The sequence below is a fragment of the Chenopodium album genome, chromosome 12 (genome assembly GCF_948465745.1).
Source record: "Chenopodium album chromosome 12, dcCheAlbu1.1, whole genome shotgun sequence".
Taxonomy (NCBI): Eukaryota; Viridiplantae; Streptophyta; class Magnoliopsida; order Caryophyllales; family Amaranthaceae; genus Chenopodium; species Chenopodium album.
Genome location: NC_137845.1, coordinates 52811419 through 52824439, shown reverse-complemented (window position 1 = coordinate 52824439; position 13021 = coordinate 52811419). Strand labels below are relative to the sequence as shown.

Genomic DNA, 13021 nt, shown 5'->3' with positions numbered 1-13021 from the left:
GAAATGTAGAAAATGGGAAAAGTACAAGTCATATAGGACTTATGTGGGGCATCAATGGGTAAAATGCGTAATGCTCTTTTGATGTGATTTGTAAATGGCATAATGCTCTTTTGATGTGATTTGTAAATGGCATCAATTAGTCCTAGCTAGCTAATTATTTGAATTTTTTTTATAATAGTCAAGTGTTATATATATAATGTTTGTTTTTTTTTTCCTAAAGGTTTGCGCGATTCAAAGGGAAGGCCCGTTAACAAGCAAAGAAATCGATGAAATTTGCGACATTTGGGCTTATTTCGTGACATTTGATGGCATCTATTAGTATTGTCGGAGTGGGTGCACACACACCAAATTAATTAGTGAGCTTGAGTTTAGTTATTAGTATGATGAACATTATTTTAGTTAGTATATGTTTTTTTTTATATTAACATTAATTATGATTAGTACGTAGCTATTGATGGTGTTATATATCTTTACACATTTTGGTGTACTTACATATTATTGTTAATTCAATATTACAATGATGTTACTTTTGATATGATATATATATGTAATTTTTATTTCATGTTATTATTGTATTATTATTAATAATATTAATATTAATATTATTATTAATAATAATATTAATATCATTGTGACAGGTCCCTATTATAATTAAGACATGACTATTTATATTAAAACAGGTCACTAATTATATTATTACAAATTAATTATAATTTTGGAAAAAAAAAAGGAATGGCAAGCGGTTTAGGTTCAGAACCGCTTCCCATTTGAAGAGAATGGCAAGCGGTTTGGCGCCAAAACTGCTTGCCATAACAATTGACATAAGAGTATGTCAAGTGTAATGGCAAGCGGTTTTGGCGCCAAACCGCTTGCCATTCTCATCAAAAGGCAAGCGGTTCTGAACCGCTTGCCATTTGAATGGCCATTGGCAAGCCCCCCATTAGGGAGCGGTTCAAAACCGCTTGCCATTGGGGGGTTTGAACCGCTTGCCAATTTGTTTTTTCTACTAGTGGAGTCGTTCTTTGATGTTTCAAGGCAATTTGCCGATTACTTTTTGGGGTGAGTGTGTCCTTGGGGCGGTTTATTTGATTAATCGTACTCCTTCTACTTTGCTAGCCGATAAAACCCCATATGAAATTCTCTTTGACAAAGAACCCGATTTTGATGCTTTGAGGGTGTTTGGTTGTCTTTGTTTTGCTCATAACCAAAAAGCTAAGGGTGACAAATTTGCACCTAGGAGTAAGAAGTGTGTGTTTGTGGATTATCCTCATGGCAAGAAGGGTTGGAAGTTGTATGATTTAGAAAGTGGTGATATATTTGTCTCTCGTGATGTGAAATTCTTTGAGAATGAGTTTCCATTTGTTGATGATGGTGCTTCGGTTTCTCCTAATGTGGATATCGAAGACGCATCTAATGCCAATGTTGGGGTTGATCTTGACTTTATTGATGATTTGGAGTACAATTTAGAGGTTGGTGAGCAATCTCTTGTGCCCGAAAATAGCAGCCACGACCCTACCACTACTGCTTCTATTGCTGCCCATAATGGCAGCCCTGCTACTACTGTTCCTACAGCTCCTGTTACGGCCCCCCACCGCAGGCCATCTGCGGCATCTAGCCCCCCCAGCAGCCCCGTTGTGGGGTCTTCTGGCCCCTCTTCTACTGCTGCACAACCCTCAGACAGCAGCCACACGGCTGATCCGAGCTCCTCTATTATTGAATTAGGTCGTGGTCAAAGGTCGCGGCAAGCTCCTGGTTGGCATCGTGATTATGTCGCACATACTGTCTCTCTTCCCGATCCATCCTTTTCTCCAAGTTCACCGTCCACTCCAAGCTCCTCAGGTACTCCTTATCCTTTAGCACATTTTGTGAATTGTGATAAATTTTCTGTGCGACACCGTGTATTTATTGCAGCTATTGATACGGTGGTTGAGCCTCGTAATTTCAAGGAGGCAATGCAAGATGAGGGGTGGAAAGAGGCAATGCAAAAAGAAATTGATGCATTGGAAAAAAATGGAACATGGGTAATGGAAAAATTACCTCCGGGCAAGAAAACTCTTGGGTGCAGATGGGTTTACAAGGTCAAACTTAATTCTGACGGCACTCTTGAGAGATTGAAGGCTCGCCTGGTTATATTTGGTAACCATCAGGTTGAGGGTGTTGATTATACCGAGATTTTTGCTCCGGTTGCTAAAATGGTAACTGTTCGTGCTTTTCTTGTTGTTGCTGCTGCAAAGAATTGGGAATTGCATCAAATGGATGTCCACAATGCATTTCTTCATGGTGATCTTAATGAGGAAGTTTATATGAAGCTTCCCCCTGGGTTTCATGGCTCTCAACCTGGTATGGTGTGTCGTCTTCTGAAGTCGTTGTATGGTCTTCGCCAGGCACCTCGTTGTTGGTTCTCTAAATTGGCCTCATCTTTGAAAAGGTACGGATTTCTGCAATCGTACTCTGATTACTCTCTCTTTACTCTGCAATCTGGGTCTATTCAACTGAGTGTTCTGGTGTATGTTGATGACTTGATAATATCTGGTAATGATTCTTCTGAAATTTCGAAATTCAAATCATATTTGAGTGACTGTTTTCATATGAAAGATTTGGGTGTGTTGAAGTATTTTCTTGGCATTGAGGTTGCACGGAGTCCGGAAGGCATATTCTCATGTCAACGGAAATATACACTTGATATAATTGCAGAGTCCGGTTTGCTAGGGGCATGTCCGGCAGGTACTCCTATTGAGCAAAATCATAATCTAGAAAAATCTGAGTCCTCTCTTCTTTCTGATCCAGAAATGTATCGGCGACTTGTGGGTCGTTTGATTTATTTGTCTTTTACTAGACCTGATCTAACTTATGCGGTGCATATTCTATCTCAATTTATGCAAACCCCGCGACAGGACCATTGGGAGGCTGCTCTTCGTACAGTGCAATACTTGAAAGGGTGTCCGGGTCAGGGAATCCTTTTGAGTTCAGAGTGTGATTTACATCTTACAGGTTGGTGTGATTCGGATTGGGCAGGTTGTCCCTTGTCGCGACGATCTATCACTGGCTGGTTGGTGTTTCTTGGTGCTTCTCCTATCTCTTGGAAGACTAAAAAGCAAGACACTGTGGCCAAATCTTCTTCAGAGGCCGAATTCCGCTCTATGTCTAAAACTACTGATGAGTTGAAATGGTTAAAGGCTCTTCTTCTGAGTTTAGGTGTCTCGCATCCCCGCGCAATGAGTTTGTTTTGTGATAATCAATCTGCTTTGTATATTGCGCATAATCCAATTTTCCATGAGCGTACCAAGCACATCGAGGTGGATTGCTATTATCTTCGTGATGCGATTCAGGACGGTATCATTAGTCCGTCTTATGTGAAGACAACGGACCAATTAGCAGATATATTCACTAAGGCTTTGAGTAAAAGTCAATTCATGTATTTACTTGACAAGTTGGGCATTTGTGATTTGCATGCTCCAACTTGAGGGGGGGTGTTAGGGCCTACATTGAGTATGTAGATTATATAGCTAACGGGCCTAGTTCTTGTGCCCTAATCTCTTGTATATATATTTGTGCATACCCCTAATACAAAATACAACACTCTATTCACTCTATTCTCTCTAATTTGACATAGTGTCAATACAATATTATGGAGAGACACTTTCGACCACGAAAATCGAGCCGTTTTACCAAGAGATGCATAGCAAGAAGAAATTACAAATAGAGATGAGTAATGCTACCAAGTTAGCGGCTGACTCAATAATCGCTTTGTTATTTCAACAGGATTTGAAATTTGAAGTAATTATTCAAGGTCATTATTGGAGCTTACTTCATCATCGGGGATTTTCCAACTGTGAAGTGGTAACTACTTGTAAGGGGATAAAGGTTCACTTTTTACCCTCATATAATGGGACGATTATAGGGAGTATGATTGGCAATAAACTTCGTTGCAAATCCTCAACTCCTGACTGTCATTAAATCCACATTATTGTTTTTTATTTTTTAAATTTTTTTTATAATTGCTATTTTTAAATTTTAATACAAAACAAGAATAAAAATAAGGAAAAACTGTCTAAAATAATTGCCCAAAATTATCCCAACTTAGAATTATTAATTATTTAATAATTCGAACTTTAATGTGAGTTTTCTTTAAACTAGTATGATTGTCATCGCGCGCACCATGTTGCTAATCATATTTAAGACATTAATAAGGAAGCACTAAATAAATGTATTTGGATTACCTATTATTATTTTGTGTTTGAAGTTACGAGATACAAATTTATGACAAGTTGCTTAAAATCGAAATTTGTTTGACATTGCCTCCTATGCATGCATGGATTGTAATCACTTAGTATTATGTGCTCAAGTAAGTCAATAATTTAGATAACCATTATTTAATGGGTTTCAATATATATTGTTGACTGTATTATTGTAACAACGTTTAGCTATTGCATGTTTTATATGTCTATATGTATTGATTTGATTTACTTATTATTATGAATTTCATTGAATATAGAGTTACAATTTGTAAGTAGCTATCTATTGTGTTATGTAAAAAGGAATGCTATATATATATCTTAATGTATTATTTTAGCATTTGTATAGAATGTCATTAATGACTATAACGAATAAAGTTCATTAGCTAAGTAATAGTAGAGTTAGCAATTATCAGTGGCCATTACACATGTAGGTTTGCATAACAAATTGGACATATTAAGTTGCATGTGTACGTTATTTGTAGTTTGTCAAAAGGAATATAAGTTAATGCTATATTCATATAGATCATTATACCTCTTTTCAACGTAATTGACTTGTCATTATGGCTAGTATGATTCTTGGGAAAGAATATTGAATATGAGTTCTGCTTCAGTTTCTGAAAACAGAATATTGCCTGGGTCTTTTCTTGTCAAAGCTATATTTAATTGTATTTAATGTTATACAAATTTCTAACAATGTTATAGTTTTATAAATAGCATTGTTTGTTATCATCTACAAATCAGCCACTGAATTTTGACTATAAGCTAAGTATAAGCATATACATTAGTAATCTGTTTATGCATTTGGATGGCTAATTTTGCACCCACGTTTACAATATGTTATGAAGGAAATCAGGAAGATAAGCTGGTATGAAATATACATTTTTAAGCTGCTGTTGTTGTTATGATTGTAACAACAAAGGGCTACATCACCCTTGTTTAACAAACTAATTACCCTAGTAAACTAATTATAGTCGACGTGGTTAAAATGTTGATTGTTCAACCTTTGTTGCAGTTTCAGCTGCATCTTCATCTAAAAAAAGTGGTTAAAAATGTTGATTGTTCAACCTTTGTTGCAGTTTCAGCTGCATCTTCATCTAAAAAAAGTCGACGTGGAGTAACTGGAGGAGACTTGAGTCTTTGATCCTTGACAGTGGGAGATGTAGAGGATATTTTCTGATTCTTTATAGTTGGAGAAATTGATGACGCTTGGTGATCCTTAGCATTTGGAGATACCGTAGACACCTGCTGATCAAAAGCTTTTCTGTATAGTGACAGAAGATACTGCTCCAGATACCCAACTTCCAACTCTAGCACTGCAATTTCCTTTATCAAATCTGTTGCAAGCTGAAACCAAGCAATAGGCATAGAGTGAAGAAAAATTAGAAAAAACAACAAACTAATAGTACAATCCAAGAAAGGTTCTAATCACACAGAAGCACCAAACTTAAAGAGAGTTTTCTTTTGATTAGTGATTATCATATGCTTCGTAGTACATACCTTTGGGACTGTAGAAGGTTCATTTTTCTCGTAGGACACTCCAGAACCTAATGCATTTTCTAAAGCACGCCGAACAGCAAATTGGTCCTGCAACCTTTTCTCGAGATGTAGAATCTAGAAACAATGTCACGACAGAAAATAAGTAACCGACAATCTGATAGAGGGATTTTTGAAGAAAAGGGACCTCAATGCAGAAAGTTTAAGCAGAATTCACTTCTGAGTTCTGACCTCTTGTTTCAGTGAATGAGTTTCAACCCTTGGAGATTGCTGTTTCTTAGCCTTAACAGAGCCTTTAAGTCATCCGACATCCTGTTATCCAATCAATTAAAGCATCGATCAGAATCAAATTAGAAGTGGTAAAACAAGAACACAACATCCATTGAAGTAAATTAATCAACCTGCTAACCATTTATTGAGTCAATATGGCAGCTATTTCTGAAGAAAAATAGGGAAATGCACAATTTACACGCTCGAAAAAAGAAATTACCACTTTATACAAGCACTGGTAGTATGATACATCAAAAGATAACCATATCCAAAGTTACATAAAAGAAATAATAACATGAAAAAAGGCATAAAGTGCACATCATTATCATCATAATCCATGAAAATGGAATCTTATAAGATTCATGAAAGTTTATAGTCAAACAAACAGTATATAACAAACCAAAGAAAAGCATTATACACCAAGCATTATACATTATAGTAATACATACCAGACTAATCGGATACAAAACTCATGAATTGCTATTTCAAAAGGCATTAATTGTACACAAATCAACACACAATATTCAAAACAAATTAATATTCTGAAAATTCATGCTCCTATCATAATCAGAAATATAAATGCACTAAAAATATTGGATTTAAAAACTAACATTAGAAATTCAAAAACAAAAAGGAGGGGTAAAGAAACCTTTTTTGTTGAACAGGTTGACGATGGCCAGAAAGCAAACAAATTATTCTCCGGCTTGCCAGAAGAGCTTATCAGATGCTGGATCTATGGAAGATTCAGAGTGTGTGCTTCAAGCCTTCAATGGAGTAGAGAGAATTAAAAAGCAATTTAAGAGCACTATTCACAATAATAATGAGTACTTTTGTTAGCTCACAATAAACACGACAACCTCAATAGCTCAAAGACTGAGACCCCGACTTCATCATCGCTGCTTTGTTGGTTCGGTCACCAAAATCAATTACATTATACTAAAGGCGAAACTTAGAGAACACTTGGCAAAATATTATAAAAAGTTTTCCCTCCAAAACCAATTACTAAAAAAAACTTATTGTAATTAAATTATGACTTTTAGTTTGTATAAAATCTAAAATAAATGTCCTTAAATATCAAATTGCCCATTATAACTATTATATGTTTAATTAATTTCTTTTACAATATTTCATACTTTTTACTACTAAGTCTATTTATAATATTTATATCCATTATTTTTGGTAAAATTTATTGTCATTAGAATTATTTAACAACCGTGCATTGCACGGGGTTTAATCTAGTTTCAATTAAATGTCAAACCCACAAATCATAAACTTATATAAATGTTATCTAAAACATATGATGCTTTGTATTGTTGTGTTCTCATTAGCTGCTTTCCTTCTGTATATATGAAACATAAGACCCATTATTATTGCCCTGTCATATACAAAATATAAGGCAATTTTGCATATGCAGTTGCTTTTCGACAATTGAAACTAAAGAGAGACTTCCAAATGGTGCATACAGTAGCTCTGCTATAAGCAAACACATACCTTTGATCCCTAAAAACCCATATTAACCTTCTATACCTCTTTGATCCTCAAGCTCAATGTTGTAGACATCAATAGGTAGCAATCCATCAACAGGTCTCTTGACAAGCATAGCAACAGCCATCCTGGTAAAGTTAAAGAAAGATATTAGGATTTAATTTAAGCAGTAGAGAGACAACAATCAAGCTAAGATGGTGTTCTGTTATAGGAACCAATAACCAGTCATTCTACTTTAAATTTACATCAAGCAAATTAAGGTATGTTCAAACAAACGATTTTTAGCAATTTTTCAAAAGCAGAGTCCCAGGTGAAATCAATTAGGGTTCTAACATACTGAATTGAAAACCACAATAGTAGCTGCATAAATCAATCGGTTGAAGTAAAATAGCGATCCAATCCGATCAAATAAACAAGCAAAGATAAAATTCAGAAATCAAACCAATCATTAAAAAAGGGTCAAAATGCATAAAATCAAAATGAAATTATAATAGAGTCCTTTAAGAATACTTAAAATATGATAAAGACTTGCAGGATATAGATTAAAGTAAAGCAACAATCCAATCCGATCAAATAAAGAAGCAAAGATAAAATTCAGAAATCAAACCAATCAATAAAAAAAGAATCAAAAAGCTGAAAATCAAAGTAAAAATATGATAAAAGTCACAGGATATAGATTCAAGAAATTCGATATCACCCACTTAATTCAAAGAGGAATCCTTTCATTACATCAAAGAGCCCCCTTTTCAACAGAATTTCTTGTATAATTGGTGCTAAAGCAGATATAACCCAAAAAAATAGTAGTAACCAGAAGGTATTGCACTCGTATTCTATAATTAATTTTATGTAATTTGATAGTTGACCTGCGTCTAAAAAAAAAAAAAGGTTCACCTCAGAAGCTTTATCAATGGAAGCGTGAAAACCCAGAAGCCCCTTCAATGGAAAATTTCTCCTTTCTATCTTCCCCTACAAAAATTCAAACCCAGATTTCAATTTCTTAATTCTAAAACAAAAATTCTATATAAATTCAAGTATCCAATAATAAAACAAAAAAAAATCGAAAGAGGAAAGTACCTCAAGTCCTCAACAGCAAAGAGACCGTTCTTCAAGAATTGAGCAATTCGATTCCCCGAAAACTGAAGGCCGACCCAATCCCTATCAATAATTGTCTCTAATATTGCATGAGCTCCATCAATAAATCTGAAAAAACAACAAAAATAAGAAATACTGGATGAAGAATGAACGAGAAAACAACTACAAAATCAACATCAATTATTTTAAAATTAAGAATTTAGTTGAAATTAGAGCAAACAATAAAAATAAAATTAAAGAAGCAATTACCTCCCTAATTCAGCATCCCGCTTAAGATCAACCTCGGTGAGACCCGCAAGTAAAATCGGCTTATTAATTCTATACTTTTTACTAAACACATAATAACACTGATTAAATTCATTACAAATCCAAATAAAAATTACAAAAGATTGACGAACAAAGAGATATACCTGATATTCGTGGATGTTGAGACGGCGAAGCTGCTGGTGCTGCTGCCGCCATTTTTGTAGCGATCCTCTAACCATTTTTGATAGATCGACGGCGATCTCGCGAATGAAGGACAGAGATTACTAAGAGTAGTCTAACAGGTGAAGTGCGAAGAAGAATGAAATTGGAGAGAGGAGAGATGAATGGAGAGAGAAAGCACCACCGCCTCATCAATGGTGGAACAGGAAGCCAGGAAATAGGGAAAAGCACCAATTGCATTAGTAAAAAAAAAAAAAAAAGGAAAAACAAATTCAAAAGTTAAAAAAAAAAAAAAAAAAAAAAAAAAAAAAAAAAAAACAGAAACAAAAAAGAAACGGCAAGGGTAGATCCGCCAAATCACTGTTCATAAGGATTTTCAGAAGAAAAAAATAGGCATAGATTAAGGGCAAAATCGGTATTTTACTGTTCATAAGAAAAAGTAAAAAAAATGATAACTTAATCCTTGAATTTGGCTTTTAAGGATTATGGATGATCCCAACCGGTCATCAAACTTGTAATATTATCTTTCATACATCAAATCGTTGCAAACAATATGAAAATGAGGTAATAACTAAAAAACCAACCACCCCTTCCCCCACTAGTCCAACCACCTTTCCCGCCCTGCTTTCCGACCCCGATCCTCACCCTGTCGCGCCCTTCACAAGTACATAATTAACCTTATGTAACACTTTTGGGTAAAAGTGTTATTATAGACATTAGGTAACACTTTAATGGATGTAGTGGATGATACATTCGTCCATGTTCCCTAAGGTCTTACGTAACACTTTGGATAATGTAGTAAAAGTGTTACTATAAACCCTCTTATGGAACACTTTTGTATAATATTAGTATCATTTTTAAAGTGTTACTTTTTTGTTTCTATGTAACACTTACTTATCTTTAGTAACATTTTTCAATCACATAGTAACATTTTATCCAACATTGTGTATCACTTTTGCGAACTACTGTAACACCTTGTTGATTATTAGGTAACATTTTTCAATTATCTTTTGTCACATAGTATCACTTTCTTCGACATTATATATCACTTTTTGCATACTAACGTAACACCTTATTAATTGTAGGTAACATTATTATTATATTTTTTTTGAGACAATTATTATTATTATTATTATTATTATTATTATTATTATTATTATTATTATTATTATTATTATACAAATAACAAAAACCTACAAAGTCATTCAATTTACAAGAAATTGGTGGAGAGCCTAGATACAATCTAGGCCTCCACCCCTCTAACATAGCAAATCCTATCCTAGTGAACATATGAGCTGCATCACGTGCCCCAATATCCTAACTTTTTGAGAACTTCTGGATCCGTATCAGCAATGCAACAACCTCCTTTTCTAACTCTCTAAGAGAAGAGAAAAGAAAGGAAGAAAGCCTTATCCAATTGCTCGACAACTGAATTTGTACTTGACCCGCTTTCGATTGGCCGCATTAGTCACTACCCGTCCAAGAACTAAGTCAGATAGCCCAGATCGTGTCAAATTATTATTATTATTATTATTATTATTATTATTATTATTATTATTATTATTATTATTATTATTATTACCTTCTCTAATTCCCCAAGTGAAGAGAAAGAGAAAGGAAGGAAACCATATTCATTTGCCTGACAATTGGATTTGTAATTGACCCGCTTATGTCGAGCCGCATTAGCCACAACCCGTCTAGGAACAAAGACAGATAGCCCAGACTGGGTCAACGGAGAAGACTCTGTCAAGTCACGACTACAAACACTACTATTATTATTAAAATATATATGCAACACTTAAAAAAATTTAAATATAAAACCACGAATGTGAAACTAACATATACGATAGACTAATTTTGAATTGATAAAAATTCATAGTTTCTTTACAAATAATCCATAAACACCAATTTTTGTTTGGCTAAACAATCTAATAATGAAAACAAAAAGAGAATCATCTTTGGTCTCTAGTAGACCACCAAATTCCAAGACTAAAAAGGCAAAATAAGTCAACAGTATAGCGAATAACAGCCGCTACTAGTAACAACTAGTAGTAATAGTTGATAGCAGTAGCTAACGGTAAATATAACAACCTAGAAATTCCTTTCCTTTAAAATCCTGTTTTGCTCTTTTTAAAACTCAAAAAGGAAAATCTAAGACATTATTGCCACCGTGAAAACGGCTAAGACAATTTATCAAAGACACACAGCGGAAGACTCTCTTTGAAACCACTCAAAACAAGTTAACTTAAAAGTCAAACCGAACGAAAGTAAAGTCAAACTAAATCAACCTACAACTTGGAACCATTATAGGCCCTTCTTAAAACCGAACAAGTACTTAAAAACCTTTGCGTTAGTCTCACAAGCATAATATAATATAATAATTAAAGCAACAGACCACATCATAATCTTATAGTATAGAAACTAAGCATGGTTTGCTCTTCACTCACGCCCATCATGAATATGCTTCATCACCTGAAAAGCTCATCTCTACTTGTCCCCACTACTCACCATTAGAAATGGGTCGTCGTAGGGCCAAGATAAAGACAAGACCAACAAAACACACCAACACGCAATTAGCAAAGTTGAATACATAAGCGTAATTAAATACACTAACATACTTTTACCTATCAACACACAACTTACCTGGTTGCACCTGTTTTCAAGCACACGACGTACAACAAAACTTCTCAACTAAGCAACTAAATAATTTATTTAGTTTTGATTACGCATCGAATGGGTTTCCCCCCTAACCTGCCCCAATAAAGGGGTACTAACACGGGAGCTAACCGTGCCAGTATAAAAGAACCACTCGTAAGTGGAGGAATTCCTGCGCATAATAAAATGGAAAGTACAGCGTCTTGTACCCCCAGTAGAAGTTATGGTTAAATATAAAACCACATAACTAGCTCCCCCCATATGTTCATACTCAAGGTATATACGTTCCAAGAGTTTTGGTGCATAATCTCTTTCACTTTACGTTATTTACATATTTTTTTGACTTGGTGATGACTCTCAAACTATAATACATTCCATCATAATAGTTATTCAAACAATCAAATATACCAATTTAATTCTTGAATAATTAGTGATCACATAATATTTAATGTTGAACCCTTTTTAAATCTACCTTGGTGTCAAAGACACCTTAAACGCATAATGTGCCATAATTCCTATCCCTCGGTGTTAGAAACACCTTAAGTGCACTAAGGCACCAAAATATAATTTAATCCTCGTGTACAAAGACACTTAAATAGCTCCTTCCTCATGCTTATAGCATCAATAAAAATTATATGAACCATAATAAAATTCCTTTTCAATATTCCAAATCAAATTAAACATTTAGTTTAATTAAATTAACCTTTAAACATGCCAATAATAAAAATAAGGTTCAATGACAATTTTCCAATATCACCAATTCCAATAAATAATTTATTTCAACCAATCATGCTTCACAAATAATTCACCAAAACCATTCTCAATTCAATCAATCCAATTCCAATAACCAATCTCATTTCAATTCAATCATTCCAACCAATTCCTAGCATGACACTAACTTGGAATCAATTAAATAAATCCTAGCATGTTTCTACACGCTTAATAAATTCCTGAGTACGCGTACGTACCTTAAATAAGCTCTTAAAATAGCCAATTGCATTATAACACCTCTCGAATCAAATCTCCTACATAAAAGGACAATAACACTATATTAATTACCCTTGTATACACAATTTTCAGCAACTTAAACTCACTTTAATTCTTTCTAATTAATCTGAAAATTATTTAAAAACTCCTAATTAACCTCTCTTTTAATGGATAATTAAACTCTTTCATTTAAATCACAATTCTACTACTTTAAATAAAATTCCAGCAATAATACTTTGTTAAAAACTCCTTAAAACTCATCAAAAATCATATCTTTATACGTGGTTAATAATCAAAATTAATGGGTATTCAAAACCCCCAAATTAATTGATAAAAAGAACCCTAAAAATCCCATCTTTCATAAATTAAAACTC

At 34.1% G+C, this 13021-nt stretch overlaps 1 long non-coding RNA gene across 3 annotated transcripts; it reads right to left on the bottom strand.

The window, feature by feature from the left end:
• Positions 1-4987: 4987 nt before the first annotated feature.
• LOC145572605 (uncharacterized) lies at positions 4988-9264 on the bottom strand. Of its 3 annotated transcripts, none has more exons than XR_014096895.1 (9): positions 8990-9260; positions 8829-8909; positions 8562-8687; positions 8379-8453; positions 7494-7615; positions 6652-6766; positions 5964-6044; positions 5736-5849; positions 4988-5582 (listed from the first exon to the last, which is right to left on the bottom strand). It is a non-coding gene; the product is annotated as an uncharacterized LOC145572605 (long non-coding RNA). The 3 variants fall into 3 exon arrangements; XR_014096896.1 differs by having other exon boundaries at positions 7530-7615; XR_014096894.1 differs by having other exon boundaries at positions 6652-7615; positions 8990-9264.
• Between the last annotated feature and the right edge of the window lie 3757 nt (positions 9265-13021).